Source organism: Bactrocera oleae, chromosome 2, assembly GCF_042242935.1.
Source record: "Bactrocera oleae isolate idBacOlea1 chromosome 2, idBacOlea1, whole genome shotgun sequence".
Taxonomy (NCBI): domain Eukaryota; kingdom Metazoa; phylum Arthropoda; class Insecta; order Diptera; family Tephritidae; genus Bactrocera; species Bactrocera oleae.
Window position 1 is genome coordinate 73,568,969 of NC_091536.1, and position 10,574 is coordinate 73,579,542.

A 10,574-nucleotide genomic window follows, 5' to 3' on the forward strand; every position below is an offset into this window, starting at 1 on the left:
GAGGAACACAATCAACCACTCGGCATTCATGTGTGTGTGTGTGTGTGTATGTGATTTAAAACAACATTCTAGGCATTTATGCGCGCAAAGCAAATCTATACCGCAAATAAATCGCTCGAATTTCTCGTATGTCTGTATGTATATATGTATACATATATGTATGTGTGTGTTCATTGCTTCTTGCTTAGAACTAGTTTATTTATTCTTTCTACTAAACTTTGTATTTTTATGCTCTTTGTATTTCCTGCTGTTATTTTAATCCAGCATATGCCTCGTAATCGTTTGTTGTTATGGCACAAGAACTATTATGCGTATTTTATTTACAGTTAATAAGCTTATTACGCAATTTGTGGCGGTATAATGCAGAATTGATAATGCTGCAATTTTATGGTTGCTTATATGTGTATTCGCAAATCGCCTATTTATATAATTATAGAAGGAGATTATGTTACATCTTATATAATTTAAGTAAATTTTTTAATAAATTATAAAAATAGTAATCATAAAATAATTTAAATATTTTTTCAAATTATTTGCTTTTAGGTCAACTAACAGACTAATACTCCATACAGATCATCGAGGTGTTAATAGTAGCAGTAATATTATTTATAAAAACGTAGTGTGAACAGAAAAAAAATATTAATTTTATTATTTACCAGTCCATCGAGAACGATTAGCTCTCTGGCATTTCGATATTAAAGCATTTTTTTTAGTTTATCTGCTTAGTGTATAATTTTATAATTATATCCTTGTGGCTTGTTTTTTTATTATTTCAAACAAATATAAAGAATTTAGAAAAGAAGAATAAATCATTCGAAAACACAATCTATTCGGTCACCTAAATGTTTTCAAATAAATATTAATTATCGCTTCTTGAAAATTCTTTTATTAACATTTATTAACATTATTTAAAAAAATTCAAAAATTAATTGCTAAATATTTTCGATTTTAGGAACTGAGTGCAAATTATTGAGTAAGATGGATAAAATTAATGAGCTACATACAAATATTAGCAGAAAGTGTAATATATATTTTATTTGTTGTATTTGTAGTGCAAATAAAAAAAAAGCATCACATTTTCGAACTGAGTACTTCAAAGCGATGCTTTACTTGGTTTGTACGATGTTTCATTTTCTAATTAGCAGATTATGTAATTTCCTAGAAGAATAAGCATAACATATTCAGAAGTTTACAAAATCACAAACAATGATTTTATAATACCTTTCATTTGTCGTTTTATTTTAGATGCAAGATTTTTAAAATTTATTTTAATATTATAACTTTTTTTCAATGTGAAATAATTCCTAAATAAACAAATCGTTAATGAATATTACACTCTTGTAAGGTAAGTTCTTAGTGCGAAAATTCGAAAAAAATTAATTTTTTTTGGTTTTGCATATTTTAGTGGTATATTTTATATTAAAAAAAATCATACAAAATTTTATTGAATATTTCATATTGACTGCAGTTGTAGCCAGTGTTGCTAATGGGATTAAAAATAAATGGTAAATAAAATATTGTTGTTGGTATTAAAAATTAAATTTTCATTCTTTAATTCAAAATGTTTAGGATAAAAAATTAAGAAGTGAAAATTTAATTTTTTAATTGATTATGTTGAGATTAGAAGTTTTCTCTTAAATTTTTCAAAATTTTTTTGAGGATTTTGGGGATTACATTTTTTTTGTTTGCGCATAAAAATCATTTTATTTTTGAGCAAACATTCACCTTTCTTTCAAAGTCTGCCATTTTGCAAAATTTTTTATTTTAAAATTTTTTTAATGTTTTTTTTTAACCACAGTGAAGTCTACAATTACTGCAATTTAGGATCTGAAGTTTTCAAAACATTTCATGCGGTACTCTTCTTTAAAGAATTCCTACAGATTGCTTGTTTTAAAACGACAACACTAGTTATGCCTCTGACAGCCTCATAGCCACAGAAGATAAATTTTTTAGCTTTGTATTTTCTTATAAAATGTTGTGAGAGACGGAAGGCCATTATCTGTATTTTACAAAATTTACTAAACTATCATAGCTTCAAAGGCTCTAAATCGTAAATCACTAAATTTACTACAGTTATCGTTAGCTTACGTTAATGATAGACTCAATTTGATTGACCAACACTAAATAGTTTATCCTAATCAGCGTAAAGAGAAGAGAAAAAAGTTTAAAATTTTTTTATATGTATTTATATCATAACGCTTTTGCACTATATACACACATATACATATGTTATATCACTTTACATGTGCCACGGTAAGAACTGTCAATCAGCGCCACAAGCCGTCAACAATCATATTTAGCACGGATCATACGGCCGAGTGCGAGGTACAAGTGCACGTGATTAAAGCCATTAAACCAGCGAACAAGCCGAACAACTTCATCTAACTGTCAGCGAATATTTGAGCGGTGTAAATTTTGATATGAGGCAGGTAATAAATGCAAAGTAAACAGGACAAAGTGTGGAAAATGACTTCCGCATTGCATCAAATGGCGGATTAAACGCACTTCACAAGCAACCAAGAAGGCAAACCACTAAAAACTATTTATGAAAAAAAAAGAAAAGATAGCGTAAATCGCATCGACGAACCGCGTGCAGCGAACGAGCGTCGTAAGCGCAGGATACGTGATTTGGAGCAATCAAATGAAATGCGAATTTTCCGCGGCCGTCATTTGCTTTTGCCATTGCCGTGAGTCGGCACAATATCGCCGCCATTCCTATTGTAAATTTGCCAAAGCAATAATATTAAAAAGGTGAATAGGAAGAAGAAGAATAAACAGAGCATAAGTAACGCTGGCAATTGACTGCTTGCCACAATTCACAATTGAATTGTATTGCCGGCGAATTCAATTTCCACCAATCCACAAATATGGCAAGAGCAATTTTTTTTAGCAACGCCTTGTGTTTTTGTTATTGTTGGCACACCATTAAAAATGAATCAAGCGCAAAGTGCATGGCAATGAATTGAGTTACCGTTTTCTATTTGATCAAAAACAATAACTTCAACACCTAATCACATCGTAAATAAAGCCGGTGCACAAGTTATTGTTGTTGTGGTAGCAGCAAAAATGCAAAGAACAAAAAATTGAAACAGAAAAATTGGCAGCTCGCGGCAATGTTATTATACTCGCGCAAATGTAACAGTGTTGTAAGTTGCTGCCTTTTAGGGACTTGTGTAACAGTATTTGCTGTTTTCGTAATGTTTTGGCTTTTTGTTTTTGCTTTCATTTATTTTTGCTTTTATTTGTTTTTTAAGCTTTGTACATGCTCCGCCAGCATTTGCTTAACAGCATAAAAATGTTATTGGCAGCGCTTATTTACAGCGCCAGTTACAGTTAGTATCTAGCAATGAATTAGCAGCATTTTGGCCGATTGGATGACTTCTCACACTCAGCTACAGTTATCAGCCGCATAGCTGAAGGCGTTGGGCGCATAAAAAAATGGCTTTTCAAATATTTCAGCGCAAAACTGTTCAATATTCGCATAGCAATCAGTGAGAAATTTGTGTTTCGCCGCAATATAAAAACCTTGAAAAGCAAATGCCTTTCTCAATTACTTGAAGAAATGCTTTAAATTGATTTATGGAGTTACCACCTGTTTTTATTTAAAATTTTTTACAGTCGATTATGACTTGCAAATGTGTTGGTATGGAATTTGAAGTGATTTTTTGAAGTTGTTATTGGCACAGAGTTGCCAAATTTGTAAAATCTGGAAATAAATTTTTAATAATATCAAGAAATTAATTGAAGTAATATGAATTACAAATTATTTATTTTAAGGAAAGTACTTCACATAATACAATAATACTATTTTTTCAAAAATTGTTTAAAATATAAGAAATGTTGAAACGGAGTTGCCGCTTTTGTAGGTTGTAATTCATTTTAATTTTTTTTTAAGAAATATATAGAAAATGTTAAAAACTTTCAACTCATTACACTACTTTAATTCAGATATCATTTAATTTTTTTTTAAGTGGTGAATAATTGAATATGAATTATTGACTAATAACGGTAAAATATACAAATACATATTTCTGCTTCTCTTTTATTGACATTCCTCTGGAAAATTTTCTTTTTGTAATGCAAATTGATGCTAACTAACATAATAAGTTTTTCAAATAACAAAGACAAGCTGTTAAGCAAAAGCCTTATCACTTGACTCAAGGCCAACATGTTTCCATTTGTAAATTATGGCAACAACAACCAAGAAATGTTTAAAGTTAAACTTGACACACGAAGTTATAAGGCAGTTAATTTTTCCGTTATACATACAAGGTGCAATTCAAAAGTTTCAGGTATTTTATTAAAAAACGAATATTATTTTTTCTTTTTTTGAAAAATTTATTGGTCGAATTCAAAATAGTCTCCTTCCGCATGAGAACAACGTTTTGCACGTTCAAGAAGGTTATCGAATGACTTTTTTTTAGGTCATTTGTCGGTATAGCGTTGAGGATGGTGGTCGTCGCCTTTTGGATGGCATCAACGTCAGCATAGCGGTTTCCTTTCATCGCCAAATGTAGTTTTCCGAACAAATAAAAATTGCAAGGTGCCATATCAGGCGAATAGGGTGAATGGTTGATGATATGAATGCGATTTTTGGTCAAAAAATCTGTTGTGAGTGTCGAACTCTGAGGTCTTTTTCGTGTTGTTTCAAAGTGTGCGGGACAAATCGAGCACAAACCTTTTTGAGGCCCAAATTTTCTGTCAAAATACGATAAATCGACGCTGTGGATATTGATAATTCCGATTCCATATCTTTAAGCGATGATTTCGGCTCTTTTTTAATGAATTCACGCACAATTTCCGTGTTTTTTTCGTTCACAACATGGCCGGTTCGAACGTTCGTCTTCTTCCAAGTCCTCCCGTCCCTCTTGAAAACGTTTAATCCACCCGCGAATACGGCTACGGGATAGACAATCATCGCCATAAACTTGTTTCAGCATTTGATGAGTTTTGGTAAAAGTTTTACCAAGTTTAAAACAAAACTTAATGTTGGCTCTTTATTTGATGCTCATTTTCCGACCGACACTAAAAATGTAATGTCACATGTAGCGCGATATCTCACTGAAGAATACACAATTGAGGGATAATAATTTCAGACAGATGGCGCCACTTGAAGCCGCGTTGTTTAAAAAGTCCTGGAACTTTTGAATTGTACCTTGCACATATGAGGTTTAAAATTTAATTTACACAACAATGTTGCGCTTTCAGATTGAGGCTGAGTAATATCTGACAATATTTTTGATTAGTTTCCATTATTTCACTAATTTCTTTTGTTAAGAAATTGCTTGAAGTTCATTAGCAACAAAATGACTATGAATAAATTATTACAAAGAATGCATAAAATATTTAATTTATTTATACGATGGACTAATGCTTTTGTCATGAAACTGTAAAAAACTTTCGTTTTCATGCTACAGTTTTACGGCATTTCAATTGGTTATTAGCAGTGAAATTGTATGCACAAACACACACACATACATACATATTCATAGATAAGTAAAACATTAACTGAGTAGTGGCTTTAAAGATGCTTTATAGCTTCAGTTGTTGCGTTTTTAATTAACACATAATAAAACACAGAAAGATTATATCTGTCGCTTTTAATTTATATGCTCAGTTTTATGTGTGTATGTGTGTATAATTGCAGGCGTTTTATTACCATCACAACCTGATGAACATAAACAAAATCTGATGAATTCAACATGAAAGTGAACATTTGCGTTGGAGAAACAGATCAGCTTGGCTTTTGAGTAAAAGGCTTGGATTTGTGTGATATTCAACACAGAGAAGAGGTGATGCATGGTATAATGAAAGCATAATTGGAGGAGTGAAAAATAATGATTATAAAAAATTGTGAGTAATACTTTTTGTGTGTACTAACATTTTCAACAGTAAATTTGCAATATTTTTTTCAGCTTAAATAACAAATCAGCATTGAATTAGTAATCCTAATGGTAATTGTATTGGTATTGGTAATTTAAATGTTTATATGGTAATGATAATTGTAACAGCGGTACTAAATGGGAATATTTTTAGTGATAATAAAAAATTGTTAAGATTATAGTAATGGTATTCACATGGTAATAATTTGGTAATGCTACTAATAATTATACTGGTAATGCAAACGGTATTGATAGTAATAAAGGTAAATATTTGTGTTGACAGTATACAAAAAGTTAATGTAGGTGCCAATTGTGACAATTATGGTAATAAAGAAAGTAATGGTAATAGTATTTGTAGTAGTCCCGCTAAGCTTAACATAAATTAAAATGATATTTTTTCCAATATTTTTTGTGTAACAATAGTCAACAAAGTAAAGCTAATGAAATTTTAATATGTAATGGTAATTCACAATTACATTACTGGTAATCCTAAGTTCAACGGACGTAGAGGAAGCGCAAAAGTAATGATAATTGTATTTATAGTAACTGTGGTAAGGTTTGCAGAAAAACTGATGACATGCATACTAATATTTGTGTAACAATAACCGAAAAAATGGTAATGGTATTTTAATATGTAATGGTAATGATCAAGATTATAATGCTGGTAATCCCAAGTTTAAGGGACATAGAAAAAGTGACAATCATGACAATAGTACGATTTCGATACGGTAATAGGTAATTCGAATTACATATTTTAAAATATACCTACATATATAATTTGCTAAAAAATTATATAAAGACGACTTTCCATTTCAACCGCGCATAGAAATTAATAAATATTTCAAACAATTAAATAAGACATTTCATTGTTGTTATTGCGTGTAATTGTTTATCACTTTCCCGTCCAAGTCATTAATTCATTTTGACTTAATACCACGCATACACACATACACAAATAAAAATTATTGCAAAAACCTGCGCGGAAGCTTGTGTGTCTGTGTAATCACATGTGTCACTGTATGGTTTTGTTTTGGCTTTCATTCACTTAAGCAAATGCATTGATTGCCAGCGCTGATAAATGATCAAGCAAATCTGCAGGTGTACACATGTACAACACAACAAAGCGACAGATTTTCATAAATGAAATAATTACAGCGAGAAGAGGAAAATATAAGCTACATAGCTTAGCAAAGCATAACGCAGCTGTTGCGCTTGTGAAAGTGACAGATCTGTGCGCACAAATATATTTTATTTTATTTTACACATATTTAACGCGTTCCGTGTGCTTACCACAATTAATACCATTTAGGAAAGAGCCATCAATCACATAATGCCACAAAGCTGTTAATTTTCTCTCCAATTTATCACTTCAAATTGAACGCATGGCTTTGCAGCACTTAATTATTTGCATATAAAATGCCTAAGCGCGCACTCGTTGCGCATACGAACTCGTTCAGCTATGTGTGTGTATTTGTTTGTAAGCGCGTATTTTTGATTTGCCACCATCGAGTTTATAAAATCGCAACAAGAAAATTAGATTAATGGGTCAACTGTTGCACATAAATTACTCGCATCGTTCGCAGTTCATGCCTACTCAAATTTTCCTTAGTGCAAAAATCATATTCTAACAACACTTTAACTATTAGTTGATATTATTTGTGTATGTTTGTTTTGTTTTTTCTTTGTGTGTGCATACACTTTTTCTTGTGGCACATAAAAAGTCAAACCTAATTTATTTAATTGGTGGTTAGCTGACTTCGTTACGCTTGGTTAGTTGCGCGCAAACAAACAGACACACACATACAAAGAAATTAATGTACTAAATGAAATATTATAGCCATCACTACTGTTTGGTCAATGACTTTGTATGCGCGCGTTCGTTGCTTAAGTCTTTTATTTCGGCGCTCACTGGTTGGTTCGCACGCCTCAGCGCGCAATGTAAACGTGGCGCTGCTTATTAGAATAGAACATAATCACTTAAATTGCTGTGGTTTAGCTAAACAATGACCGTTATTAGTGCGCTTGTACTAGAATTAGATTTTTAGTGAAATTTTAAACTTTTTCTTCTACTTATTTGTTTTCTTTTTTTTTGCATTTCACCAAAAGCAGTACACTGCATATTTATGTTAATTGCTACAAAACGCCATGACGAGGTATTTCTGTTATTTCACACATAAATCGCAAACTGACAGCTGTGTAAACTCTTATTAATGAGTATAGCGCCACTGACCACCAACGAAGTAAAGACTGTGTGAGCGCTGGTCGTCTAGAGATGGTTACTTCTAGAATGTGCAAGCTTTTTAATTGCATAAATGTTCGAAATCTACTTTGCATACAATATTTGATTAATATTTTTCAACGTATTGAAAATAAAAATAAGATTCTTATGCCTGAATACTTTTAAATATGTTTTGCCTTCATACAGGTACAACTCTTATAAGCAAAATCTAATGCTATAAGCGAACATAATTCTTTTGTGTTCAAATAAATTAAATTTTTTTATATCTATATATATGGAGTTTTTCAAAGCCTTTGTGTGTCAAAATTTAATAAAATAAAATTAAAATCAATAAAGCAAATTATATATTACCTTTTCTAAGTATGCTTATTTGTTGCTATAATTAATATCCAAACCTGCAAATAAAGAAAAAGGCATAAATTAGTTTTATTATTAACTTTTAAAATTTTTACAAATATATGAAAAATTATATGCATACTATTTTAAAAGATTTCCTGAAGTAAAACAATTTCTATAGTAAATTAATTTGATAGAGTTCATATTATTTAGGAGGAAACAAAATATACATTTTTTAAAACGATACTTATTTGTGCCACGTAAATTTTAGTAGAAAACATAGAAAATTGATTAATTGAATAGGCATGTAAAAAAATCAGGTAAACACATTTTTGTCAATAATTTTAGTTTTGTTACAAATATTAGCTAAATATGGTCAACAAAAATATTTGCAGAGCACTAAAAAGTAAAAAAAATTCAACTCAAGGAGTCGAATATCCTCACGTTAGTCTATTTTTGTTATCTACTGAATATAAAACATATCCACAGGTCAGCTGTTCAAACAAATTTTTTGAAAAGCGCGGCTAAAATATGTTTTCACTATAAGCTTAAGATGGTCTTAGCAGATTTTTTTAAAATAAAATTACTCTTATTAACAAAAATTGCTCCAAAGAGTAGAAGAGTTGATCAGTATTTATTATTTTATATACTCAGGACTTCAAACACTACTCTACTGTTTCAAAACATTAATATAGTTTACACTGATTGATCAATTTCACAAACAGCAGTGAGTAAATGAGCATGAAAATTCCATCAGTTTAGAAAAAATTTCCATGAAAGTTAAAGTGGTAACATTAACAGACTCAAATATGTAGTTATTTGAAATTAATGCTTTAACTTTATGCTAAGGCGCTCATAAAAATTATTTTATAATATTACAAAAAAAATAATATTTCTAATAATATTCCTGTTGGCTAACATTTTGGAGAACTTTGCTATGACTACTAAAAATCAGGCGTTTGTTGAGTAAAAAACAAAACGGAAAAAATTAAATTATTTAGCTATTAGCTATAAGTGAAAGTACGAGGTTTGCCAAAATGTTAAAAAAAAATTTGACAATTATTTTACATAAATCAATTTTGTTGCATGACACATTTTTTAAATATAGCTATTTTTTCGGCATATAACATCATAAACTCTTCCCTTTAAAATCAGATTTCATACTAGAATAATACCAACATAAACTCACAAACCTTAAGAAGAAAGCGCAAAACAGAAAGTGGTTCTATAAAAAGCCAACCTGCTATGCCAAAAAAACACTTTCTCTACAAGCAAAAAAGATGTGTTAAGAATAAGCACTACAAATAATAATAAAAACTAGAACTTCGTGCACACGAAGTTTTCACTTTCTATCAAGCGTTCGAGACCTACGCGCACCTACTAAAAACATGTTGTCATTGCCCACTCAAACCTGTCAGCAGTCTTATAAAAATCACAAACTCATGCATGAAAAAATAAATTTACAAAAAAAAACGGTGAATGTAGAAATTTAACGATAAAAAGTGTGATATGTTTACAAGCAAACACCAACACACGCATATAAAAACAAATAAAAACTCATAAAAACACTCAAAAACAATGAGTTGTAATAAAACAAGCAGCACCGCAGGTTTCGGGCGATAGAATAAGAATGTTCATTGAAATTAAAGTGAAAAAAAAATATTTTAAGCAAACAACAACAACCACAAAAGAACTAGCACGCCAAAAGCTAAGCTCTCTACCAGGCATTTTGTAGCACTCATTAAATAACAAAGCCATATGCAACTAACTGTAATGCATACATACTTCACTTTCCACTTTGACGATCACTGGTATTAAGTTTCATTTAATTGCTACTTGAAAGCTTGACAAATTGACACTCAACACTTCAGCACTCAGCAATACAGCACTTAACACTTTTTATTTCTTTTCATTTCACTTCACTTCACTGCAGCACAAATTTACATATACGAGAGTATGTATGTGTGTGTGTGTGTGTGTTTGTCGGCATAAGCACTTTAATGACTTTTATCTTTTATAAGCGAATGTAATGATTATCCATTTGATATGGCGAGTATTGTTCGGCAAGTCAAGGCGCTGGCTCCTGTGCGGTGTGAACATAAATCTCAAATATGTGC

At 30.7% G+C, this 10,574-nt stretch overlaps 1 protein-coding gene across 1 annotated transcript in view; it reads right to left on the bottom strand.

Annotated features, from left to right (window-relative positions):
* The window catches only part of LOC106621045 (uncharacterized), a 34,287-nt gene extending 25,769 nt beyond the window's left edge, over positions 1-8,518 (bottom strand). The window contains exon 1 of the mRNA XM_070105648.1: positions 8,473-8,518. The gene's annotated coding sequence lies outside the window, so the exon portion shown is untranslated. The remainder of the gene's footprint in view (positions 1-8,472) is intronic.
* Between the last annotated feature and the right edge of the window lie 2,056 nt (positions 8,519-10,574).